Source organism: Vitis riparia, chromosome 14, assembly GCF_004353265.1.
Source record: "Vitis riparia cultivar Riparia Gloire de Montpellier isolate 1030 chromosome 14, EGFV_Vit.rip_1.0, whole genome shotgun sequence".
NCBI lineage: Eukaryota > Viridiplantae > Streptophyta > Magnoliopsida > Vitales > Vitaceae > Vitis > Vitis riparia.
This window is the reverse complement of record NC_048444.1, coordinates 8378089-8390417: the sequence shown is the minus strand read 5'-3', so window position 1 is coordinate 8390417 and position 12329 is coordinate 8378089. Positions and strand designations below refer to the sequence as shown.

General features: G+C 29.2%; 2 long non-coding RNA genes across 2 annotated transcripts; both read right to left on the bottom strand.

The window, feature by feature from the left end:
• Nucleotides 1-4803: 4803 nt before the first annotated feature.
• LOC117930268 lies at nt 4804-5792 on the bottom strand. Its single transcript, XR_004653890.1, has 2 exons — nt 5676-5792; nt 4804-5259 (listed from the first exon to the last, which is right to left on the bottom strand). It is a non-coding gene; the product is annotated as an uncharacterized LOC117930268 (long non-coding RNA).
• Nucleotides 5793-10996: 5204 nt separating this feature from the next.
• On the bottom strand, nt 10997-12329 carry LOC117930266. Its single transcript, XR_004653888.1, has 2 exons — nt 12041-12329; nt 10997-11380 (listed from the first exon to the last, which is right to left on the bottom strand). It is a non-coding gene; the product is annotated as an uncharacterized LOC117930266 (long non-coding RNA).

Below are 12329 nucleotides of genomic sequence, written 5' to 3'. Positions count from 1 at the left end.
TCCCCAAACCACGAAGACGCAGCCTCTCGTGGCACGATCTGCTACCTTCCACGGTTCCACCAAGCACCGCACCAAAGATGAAGATTATAGACTCCGGCAATGGTGGATTTCTTCAACCGAGCCTCTTTTTAAAGGCTTTTGAAAGGGTCACAGACTCACAGGTTTGTTTCAAATCTTCACGGGTTTTTTTTAATTTCATAGGTTTCATAGGTTTTCTTTTGCAGAGGAATCTCTGATTTCTCTGAAAAATCAAGATTTGTTGTGGGGCTTTTTCCAGAGAATCTATTGAATTTTTTCCCGAGTTAACCGAGTTAACTCGGAATATCGGTCGACTCATCCGAGTCCAACCGATTCAGGCCGAGTCTAGGTATCTGGTATCGGACTCGTCGTGGTCCACTTCGAGGCGAATACGACTCGGTCGAGTTGTATCGGACTCGGCCGATTTTTTGAACACTGTTTCAAGGGCCTGGTGGGTTGTGTGTACTTCCCTTTTTTTCACACCCCTTACTTCGGGCCGGATCGCACTTGCTTTTAGATGGTGGATCAGGTAAATTTCCTGTCATAACGCCCACCTTATCGCTACTCATTTCTTCTGCAACATCCATGTCAAATATCATCATATATCACAAAGAGGCAAAAACGTACAGCAGCTCATGCATGACTGTATTAAATTGGAAAATTATGTACTAGCCTCCAACCATATCTATTTGAAGTATCATTAAGAGAAACTTAGTAGGATATTTTATCTTATTGATCAAGTCAATGCAAGTAACCATCGTATGTATAGTTAATTAATTAGTTATACGAATATTAAATGCATGTAGAAAAAGAAATTACCATTTTGAATAAGCTCTCGAGCACTAACGCAAGAGGGGAAGAGAAGGACTGAAACCAAGAGAAAGCATACATATGTGTGGATTGGGAAAAAGATACGGTAATTTTAATTAATTGGAAAGTATGTAGGGCAGGGTGTCCCACCAAAAAAGGGAAGCAAGGATGACGGGCTTTTTAAACTTGTACGACTATTTTAAAATATAATTCTTAAAAAGTGGTTGTTAGAATTTTTTTTTTTAAATACAGTAATTATAAAACTATTGATAAATACTTTTTGTTATTTTAAAAAGTGTTTCTTGAAAAGATACCTTCCGTATTTTTCATATCAACAATACATGTTAAAAAAAAAATTGAATTTACACTAAACGTGTTTCTTTTATGATTCCATAAAATTGAATTTATATTAAAAGTATCTCTTCAAAAGACATTTTTTCATTTTTTTTTTTATTAGTCATACACGTTAAAATAAATTGAATTTATCCTAAAGAAATATTATTTTCACAAAACCATAAAATCAAATTTATAGTAAAGGTGTTTCTTGAAGAGACATTTTCCACAATTTTCATATTAGTCATACAGTGAAAAAAAAAAATTAAATTTACATTGAAAACGTCTCTACAATTCTACAAAATTGAATTTATACTAAATGTGTCTTTTGAATAAATATTTTCCATAATTTTTATATTAGTCATTTATCGAAAAAATTAAATTTATACTAAAAGTGTCTCTTGAAGAAAACCTTTTAATATAATTTTAATTTTATGGAATTGTGGAAGATATATTTTGAAAAGACATTTTTAGTATAAATTCAATTATTTCAATGGATGATTGATATAAGAATTGTTGAAGATGTCTCTTCATCTTTAACATAAATTTAATTTTATGAAATTATAAAAAGTGTTTCTTAAGGAGATATCTTTAGAGTGCATTTGGTAATGATTCTAAAAAGTGTTTCTAGTTTTTGTCACACTTGAAAATTTTCATCTTTTAAGTATTAAAAAAGTTAGAAACACTTCCTAAAATCATTATCAAACACATTTTTACTATAAATTCAATTTTTTTTTCACTATGTAATTGAAATGAAAATGGTGAAAAATGCCTATTTAAAATATATTTTTAAAATAAATTCAATTTTGTAGAATTATAAAATATCTTTTGAAGAAACATTTTTAATATAAATTCAATTTTTTCGAATGTGTATCATTGATATAAAAATAATAAAAATTGTCTTTTAAGTGACACATTTTTATGTAGCAGAAAATATCATAGATTTGGAAATATTTTTTAATGTACTGTATCTTAAAAAATTCACCATATAATTACAAAAAATCCCAAGGATGAGTCACTATCTCAATTATCACAACACTCCAAATAAACCCTAATCCTAATAAAATAATGTAAAATAAAATGACACCATTTTTCTTAAAGTAAAACAGAAGGCATCTTACTTTGGAAAACCAAACCCCTTCCTCTCCTAAGGTCGTCACCTGCTGATGTTGGCTCATGACGTCTGCTCAAACATTTGGCTGACTCGTATCCTAATTTCTATATTACCTTTATTATAATTTCATTATTTATATTGTATGTACATGAATCTAACAACCTTCGCATTCTTTATATAATGCCACAAAAAAGAAAGCTAGATGCCCTCGATTACTACTAGAGTGGTCATGAGCCCCACTGAAAAGCAAAGGGATTAGAATAAATAATCTTTCACACATATAAGCTAAGACTTGCAAAAGTTGCAATGAGAGAAAGAGAGATGATAAGGATAACATCAGACTCCAATCCCATATTCACCATGTTTCACGTGACTCACCTCCTGTTCATATTTTACTTCATCCAAAGATTTTGAGTGCGTTTTTTAATTAAAGTATTTTCTTTGAATATATATATATATAAATTATCTATCAAATATTTCTTCAAAAAATATTGTAAATAATTTTTTAATATTATATGTGATTTTTAAAATTTTTTAAAAATATTTTTTAAATTTTATCAAATGTATTATTTTTAAAATACACTAAAAGTGTTTTTGAAAAACTATGTAAAAACAGAATCTTAAATCATGACGAAGTTGTGGCCAGCCAAGAGGATGCTGTTGAAGGGAGGGAAGGAAAGAAAATTACACTTTGTGTGGGGAAAGAAGAGTGAAATTAAAGTATTGTGAAGTTAGGTAAGTTGAGAAATTTGCATTGAAATATCTTATTTGCTTACATTGACTTTATCAAACAGGCTTTAATTAGTTCACCAGAGGGATTTCATCTGGGGTACATCTTTATACATGTGCATGAAAATCAAGCCTTTCTTTGCTGTTAATGTCAATTATTATGATAATAACAAAATTTAAATATCATATAAACATTGTGACTATTTTTCATTAAAGATTACATGTATGAGAACTCAACAATAATGCTAGGGATTTTCATGAGAGCTTAAGGATTGCAAGCTATATTCTAACCTAACCTACCATATGTTTCTATTGTGAAACATAATCATTTCATCATAAATCAAGTGATATTATATTGTAGGTCATAAACATGGTTATATTGAAGGTTATATTCTAATAGCAACTGCAACACTTGGGATAACAGCCATGTGCTTGTCAAAAGGAGGAACTACCCATTCTTGACTTAAGGTCTTAATAAAGCTAAATGCTTCATTCATTTCTTAAATTAATAAACAGTCAAATTTAGTTTGATCTAATAAGATGTACACCCGTCGCTATTTTTTGAGATGAAGTCACGATAGTACATCGACATGCTTTTGAAACCCTTAATCAAACTTTAAAAAACTTAAGTTGCGTTTGATAGTAATTCTAAAAAATATTTTTAGTGTATCTAACACTTAAATGATAATAATTTTTAAGTATTAAAAAATTTAAAAAAGCTTCTTAAAATTATTGTCAAACAGACTCTTAATAGGTAATAATGATATTAGAAGGAGATTTTTGCTAAATCCTTCATGTTGTGAAAAAAGGTACAAAGTCTAAACTAATTGATGCATGTGTGGTTAAATCACCATTGTCCACAAATTAATGTTCAAGTTCTAAGATTGAAAAGAAATAGGAGATCCATAAATAATTAACCATTCATGGATCTTCTGTTTTGAGTTGGTATTGGATCTCAACCTACATAAAGGGATGACACGATAAAGATACCATCACCAATGAACATAGCACATCAAAATGAGTTATTCATTAACAAATTAATAGAGAGGTGTTTCCACAAATAGCCCATCATATAAGTGATGAAAAGGCTTTAATAACTCCTCAACATGAAGATATCCATCGATTGGCTTAATAAAAGCATCATACATATGTTCCTTGGTGAAGAATTGTACAAGTTTTACTCATCGTTTGACTCGTTTAAGGATGAGACAAGGAATTTGTATCAACAAGAATTTCTTGATTCAATCTCACTTTGAGGGTTACCACCACATAGATTGATACTGAAAGAAAGGATCATCCGTCATGCTGATATAGAATATTGACTCTAAGATCGAATCATGTAATTTTGGTTGATTGTGAAATTTTGGTTGTTCAATTCGCTGGAAGTAGAGTTTTCTTACCAGAAATTCCTATGAAGACTTCAAAAAACATGGAAGTACTTCTATTTCAAGATTAGTAATAATCATTGTACCACAATAGGTATATGTCCATTTACTATTAGTTATCTCATTCTTTTGAATCTATTATGTGCATGTTTAACCTATACAAGACTACTCAATTTTAGGGAAATCTGAAAAGATGAAACAATGTGTTCATGATGAAGAACATTCGGAGTCCATGTGACATGTGCAATGCAAAAGGTGAAGAAAAGGTAAGTTGATTTTTTTCGTACTTACTTGAACATATTAGCCATATTTGTTCACATACTAGATCTATTGAGAATTTTACTTAAATTTTATTTTGATTCTTGTACTCTTAGCCCAACAATGAAAATCAAGATCTATGGTAAATATGAAATGTTGAAAATGATGCTAGAATGATGGAGTAGAAGAATCAAAATAAAACAAAGAGAAAAGAAGAAAAGAAGAAACACAACATACGCACCCATGGAGACTGACCTAAATCAGCTCTATTATTAACTAAGCAAACTCCTAATGCACATAGTCCAACACTCGAAACCACAAACTCCAAATCAACCCATACATATCTCAGTACATGCGCCAAGTAATATTATTCTTCAACCCCTAGCGACTCCTCTTCATACCATCTATCCATCTATCTATATATGTTTGTTGTTGGTCCATAGCGGCCAGCTCCTTGATACTAAGCATTATCTTCTCATTTTCAAGGGCCTGGTGGCGCACATTCTTTATTCTTCCCAGAACACTTCTTTGGCTTGGGTCCGCAATTTCGACGATAAATTCCACAGCTCTCGCGGGCTGTAATGCCCACCTTATGATCAGTACTCATCATTTCTGCAAGACCCATGTAAGATATCATCAACACAAACAAGACCGAGACAATATTTATACTAACAGCAAAAAAAAAAAAAAAAACTTCCTTTATATTAGATAAGATGGAAGTGAAAGGATTTTTCTTATCCAATTTTTATTTCCCTATATAACTTATATATGACAAAGAGGAAAAACAGGAGCTCATGCATGATTGTGCATTTGAAGTTTTTTACATGCAACGTACCCTATATACATACATACTAATATTTTCCAAAACAAAGAAAAACACTTCCAATTTTTATCTCTCTCTCGTTTTCAAACTATGAAAAACCTTGATTATGTTAGTAGGACATTTTATTCAAGGCAGTGTAAGTAACGATCATATGTACAGCTAACTAGTTACATGAATATAAAATGGATGTAGAAAAAGAAATTACCATTTTGAACCAACTCTCGAGCACTAACGCAAGAGGCAAAGAGAAGGACTGAAATGAAGAGAGAGCATACAAGGAAAGCCTTCATGGTGATGGGAGATTGGAGTAGGGTCTGATAAACTCTCTCCCCCACTACCCTTATTTATAATGGCATTCATATATGTGGATCGGGAAAAAGAGATGGTAACTTCAATTAATGGGAAAGTGTGAAGGGTAAAGTGTCCCGCAAAAAAGGGAAAGCAAGGATGAGTCCCCACCACCCCACTGCCTCAATTATCACAAAACATATGGTACCTCTCTTGCACATCTTTTGATCCGAAACCAACTTTTCTCATGCACATGGATTCACTGCTATCACATGTACCCAACTTTCTCACTCCACTCAATTATTGTACTCCACGATAGAATTTTCTCTCATTATCATGGTAATATTCATGAATAATTGACACTGGCTGCTGCCAGAATTCTCTGGAGGAAAAGAATACAAGTAATTTTTCAATTTTTTTTAAAACTTTTTTATTTTCATTTTCAAAAATGGTTTTTATATTAAAAATGTTGGTGAATTGAAAGTGCGTTTATCAAATTTTCCTTTTAAAGTATTTTTAATTTAAGTGTTTAAGAGTCTAATTGATAGTGATTTTATAAAGCGTTTTTAATCTTTTTAATATTTGAAAGATAAAATTTTTTAAATGTTAAAAAGACTAAAAACATTTCCTATAATTACTATCAAACGAACTCTTAAATGTTTTTGAAAAAATAGCTTATCAAATTTTGTTATAAAAACACTATTAATGATTTTTCAACTATTTAAAAGTATTTTCTAAATTTCAAATACCTAATTTTTCTTCAAAAATACTTTTTGATATAGAATTGTTTTTCAAAACACTATTAAATATGATTTTTCAACTATTTAAAAGTGTTTTCTAAATTTTAAATACCTATTTTTTCTTCAAAAATACTTTTTGATTTTTATCTAGAGCTATTTTTAAAAAACAATCTAGTTAAAATATTAGAACTGCCATAATGCTAATTATTGGAGCGGCAGATAAACACATTACTTTTGCGGATCAAAAGGAGCTGGATGACATGAAGTTTTGTTGTTGGACTAATATTAGAACTGCCTCTAATTCTAATGTGTTCATATCTATTATATATATGGTCATGAAAATATATGAAAAGGCATAACATATTATTTGATTAAAAATATATAAAATAATCTAAATTTGTAAATCTCACTCTCCTTTGTTTAAAAACTTAGGTGTCAACCCAATGTTTGAATGGAGTTGAACAATCATTTAAAATACTCAGATTGGGTTTGAATTAGGTTTTTTCCAACTCAAGTTCTATTTATGGGTTGGACTCAGATTAATGTTCGAACAATCCAAACCTAATTCAAACCTATGTTTTTATAATATTTATTATGTATATTATCCTATATAATAATTTTTTTTTTAATTTTTAAGAAAAATTATCAAATTATTTTATCTTGTATACTTTTTTTAGAAAGATATGTAAATTTATTTTTACTTTTTTTTGTTATTATCTTGAAAATTTATTCTATTTATTTAAAAAAAATTAATATAAATATATTTAAGAAACATTATAGATAGATTTTAAATTATGCAAATTAGTCAACCTAACCAACCCAAACTTTGGAGAAATGATATTAGCTAGGTAAAGTTTAGGTTGAGCATTTCATGTTAGAGGTTAAGTTGAACTTAGATTTACTGTTTCTTAATTTAAGTTGCGATTGGATTAGTCATCAATCCACCCAAGTTGCAACCTCATTGTTTTTAAAAGAAAAATATTAAGATGTTTTTTTTTATTAAAAATTTGTATTTTTAGGCTAAAAGAATGTGGAAGGTTAGATTTACAAATTGAGGATTATTTCAAAGTCAAATTACCCTATATATATATATATTAAAAATAACATTGTATATTAATTAATAAGAGATTATGGTAATAATATTTGTTTTCATTATTTATCTTTTTAATTTGGAATAGAATAGTGATGATAAATCATCTTCAAACTTTTTCCCATTGCTCATCTCTACCAATTGAATAGATAATTTTTTTAAAAAATAAAATAAAATAAAATTGAATATATATAAGTTATATGAATTCATATAACTTCCTTTATATTAGATAAGATGGAAATGAAAGGAATTTTCTTTTACAATTTTTATTCCCCTATACAACTTACATATATGACAAAGGGGAAAAACAGCAGCTCATGCATGATTGTGTATTTGAAGTTTTTACATGTAATGTACTCTATATACATACAGACTAATATTTTTCAAAAACAAGAAAAACACTTCCAATTTTTATGTGAAGTGTGAATGGGGAAGTGTGAAGGGCAAGTGTCCCGCAAAAAAGGGGAAGCAAGGATGAGTCCCCGCTACCCCACTATCTCAATTATCACAAAACATATGGTACCTCTCCTGCATATCTTTTGATCCGAAACCAACTTTTCTCATTCACATGGGTTCACTGCCATCTCATGCGCCCAACTTTCTCACTCCACTCAATTATTGCACTCCACGATAGAATTTTCTCTCATTATCTTGATAATATTCATGGATTGCAACTGGCTGCTGCCAGAATTCTATGGAGGAAAAGAATACAAGTAATTTTTTAATTTTTTTAAAGTTTCTGATTTCCATTTTCTAAAATGGTTTTTATATTAAAAATATTGGTGAATTGAAAGTACGTCTATCAAATTTTCTTTTTAAAGTGTTTAAAAATTTGTTTTGCAATGATTTTAAGTGTTAGAAAGACTAAAAACGTTTTCTATCATTACTATCAAATATACTCTTTGTTTTTAAAAAAATTGTTTATCAACTATTGCTATAAAAAAACACTATTAATGATTTTTTTAACTATTTAAAAGTGTTTTCTAAATTTCAAATACCTAATTTTTCTTCAAAAATATTTTTTGATATAGAACTATTTTTCAAGACACTATTAATGATTTTTTTAATTATTTAAAAGTGTTTTCTAAATTTTAAATACCTATTTTTTTGAAAAAAAAAATAATTTTTGATGTAGAACTATTTTTAAAAAACAATCTAGTTAGAAGCATAAATGGAACACTATCATACTGCTAATTATTAGAGCGGCAGATAAATACATTACTTTTGCGGACCAAAAGGAGTTGGGTGACATCCATAAAGTTTTGTTGTTGGATTAATATTAGAACTGCCTCCAATTCTAATGTGTTCATATCTATATATTGTTATTCTTGAATTATCACAAATGTATGATCAAATAATTATGTATATTAAATAAATGAGAAAGTAGGTAAATATTGAATCTTACAAACGATTGATCGAGGCTAGAGTTTGATTCTATATCCTTAAGACAAATTTGCCTTGTACTGGTGCTTACGATTTGTTGACAATCATCTCCTAGGATACAATGATCACTTTCTTGTGATACTAGTACTCAAAATCACAAGAAACAACGAATCACTTGATGACTTGAACTCTCTTGAATACCAAGCACTTGGAAGAAAGGAAAAGAAGTGGAGAGAATTGATGATGAAATGAATTAGAAATGCCATGGGGGGGCCTATTTATAGGTTTTCTGGTGACTCTTAGATGAGATGTGTCTTAAATACTTGACATATCCTTTGACACAAGTTGTGTCCATTAGGAAGAGTTGAGTCTAATTGAAATGGTATGTCTTAATTTTCATTCACCTATAAATATCCCAACATATATTATGGTCATCGTCATGTATTTGCATTTTCGTAAATAAATAAATAAAAAGGTTTAACATATTATTTTATTAAAATACATAAAATAATCTAAATGTGTAAATCTCACTCTCCTCGTGTTTAAACTTGAAAAGTAATCTGTTTTGTTATAAATGTCCTTTAATATTTTGATTATTTATTTGTAAGTTTTAAAAAAGAAGATTATTTTTTAGTGGTCTAACTTAGGTGCTAACTCGATGTTTGAATGGTCTTGAACAATCATTTGCAATACTTGGATTGAGTTTGGATTAGGTTTTTTCCAAACCAAGTTCAATTTATGAGCTGACTCGGATTAAGGTTCAAACAATCCAAGCCTAATTCAAACTTATGTTTTATAATATTTATTATGTATACTATCCTTTATAATAATATTTATTTTCTTTTTAAATTTTTAAGAAAAAAATATCAAATTATGTTATATCATATATATATATATTTATTTTTTAGAAAGATATATAAACTTATTTTTACTTTTTTTGTTATTATCTTGCAATTTTATTCTATTTATTATTTAAATTTTAATATAAATCTATAAATTTTTTTAAGAAACATTATAGATAGATTTTAAATTATATAACTTAGTCAACCCAAACAACCTGAACTTTGAGAAATGATATTAGGTTAAGTTTGGGTTGAGTATTCATGTCATAGGTTAAGTTGAACTTGGATTTGTCCTTTCTTAGTTTGAGTTGGGATTTGATTAGTCATCAACTCACCTAAATTGCAACCTTATTGTTCTTAAAAGAAAAAGGCAAAGATACATTTTTTTTTAATAAAAAAATTGTATTTTTTTAAGCTAAAAGAATGTGGAAGGTTAGATTTACAAATTGAGGTTTATTTTCAAATAACCCTATATATATATAACCTTGTATATTAATAAGAGATTATGACAATATTATTTGTTTGCATTATTTATCTTTTTAATGTGGAATAAATTAGTGATGATAAATCACCTTCGAACCTTTTCTCTTTGCTCATCTCTACTTGAGTTTATTTAAGTTAATTAATAATTCAATTATTTCTAGTTAAGAAACTAATATATAAAAAAACACACATTGAAAACACCATGGGACGTCGACTTTATAAACGGGTATGTTTAATACTTTGTAGTTATATCGTGATTGACATTTTATTTGAACATTTATTTCTCAACTCCATTTCAAGAAGAAGAAAATGTGAAAAAAAGAAGAATTTTATATAAATATACTTTTATTTTTATATATAGCATTTTTCTCAAATAATAGACTCAATTCTTGTCTATATTTACAACACAAAAGGAACAAATCCATCTAAAAAGGGAAAGAAAAGAAAAAGGGTCCACATCATCAATCAAGTGATGCCACTTATATATTTTTCAGATCCATTATTTATATCATAATCCCATTTTATTTGTACCTTTATAAATAAGTTCCATTCCATTGTAACATCGTCGACAAAGCACACATAATCAATGATCGGAATTCCTTGGTTTGACACGGCTTAGGTGCCATAACATTTTCTTAAAAAGAAAAGGTTTTTGGTTGATGATGGAGTAGTTCCTGAATTGGGAATAGATCATGGGAAAAGAAGAAACACAACATGCTTTCTTATGGAGACTGACCTAAGTCAGCTCTATTATTAATCAAGCAAACTCGTAATACATGGTACTTCTGGACTATATATATATATAATCCAACACTTAGAAACCACAAAGTCCAAATCAACCCATACATATGTCACATGCGCCCAAGCTATATTATTCTTCTACCCCAAGCCACAGCCACTCCTTCATCCTATATATATAGTACCAGTTTATATTTTCATTTTCAAGGGCTTGGTGGGCTACATCTTCGATAATACTTGGAACACGGAGTTGGTTTTGGATTGGGAATGCAGTTTCTGTAAGCTTTTCCAGGTCCACAGTTGGAGCCTGCTGTAATGCCCACCTTATGATCAGTAGTCATCATTTCTGCAAGATCCATGTAAGATATCATCAACACAAACAACATCGAGACAATATTTATACTAACAGCAAAAAAAAAAAAAAAGGTAATTAATTTAATATATATATATATATATATATATTAAAAATAACATTGTATATTAATTAATAAGAAATTATGGTAATAATATTTGTTTTCATTATTTATCTTTTTAACTTGGAATAGAATAGTGATGATAAATCATTTTCGAACTTTTTCCCATTGCTCATCTCTACTAATTGAATAGATAATTTTTTTTAAAAAAAATAAAATAAAATTGAATGTATATAAGTTATATAAATTCATATAACTTCCTTTATATTAGATAAGATGGAAATGAAAGGAATTTTCTTTTACAATTTTTATTCCTCTGTATAACTTACATATATGACAAAGGGGAAAAACAGCAGCTCATGCATGATTGTGTATTTGAAGTTTTTACATGTAACGTACCCTACATACATACATACTAATATTTTTCACAAAAAAAGAAAAACACTTCCAATTTTTATCTTTCTGTCCTTTCCAAACTAGGAAAAACCTTGATTATGTTAGCAGGACATTTTATTCAAGGCAATGTAAGCAACGATCATATGTACAGCTAACTAGTTTCATGAATATAAAATGGATGTAGAAAAAGAAATTACCATTTTGAACCAACTCTCGAGCACTAACGCAAGAGGCAAAGAGAAGGGCTGAAATGAAGAGAAAGCATACAAGGAAAGCCCTCATGGTGATGGGAGATTGGAGTAGGGTGTGATAAACTTTCTTCCCCGCTACCCTTATTTATAATGGCATTCATACGTGTGAAGTGTGAAGGGCAAAGTGTCCCACAAAAAAGGGAAAGCAAGGATGAGTCCCCGCTACCCCACTATCTCAATTATCACAAAACATATGGTACCTCTCCTGCATATCTTTTGATCCGAAACCAACTTT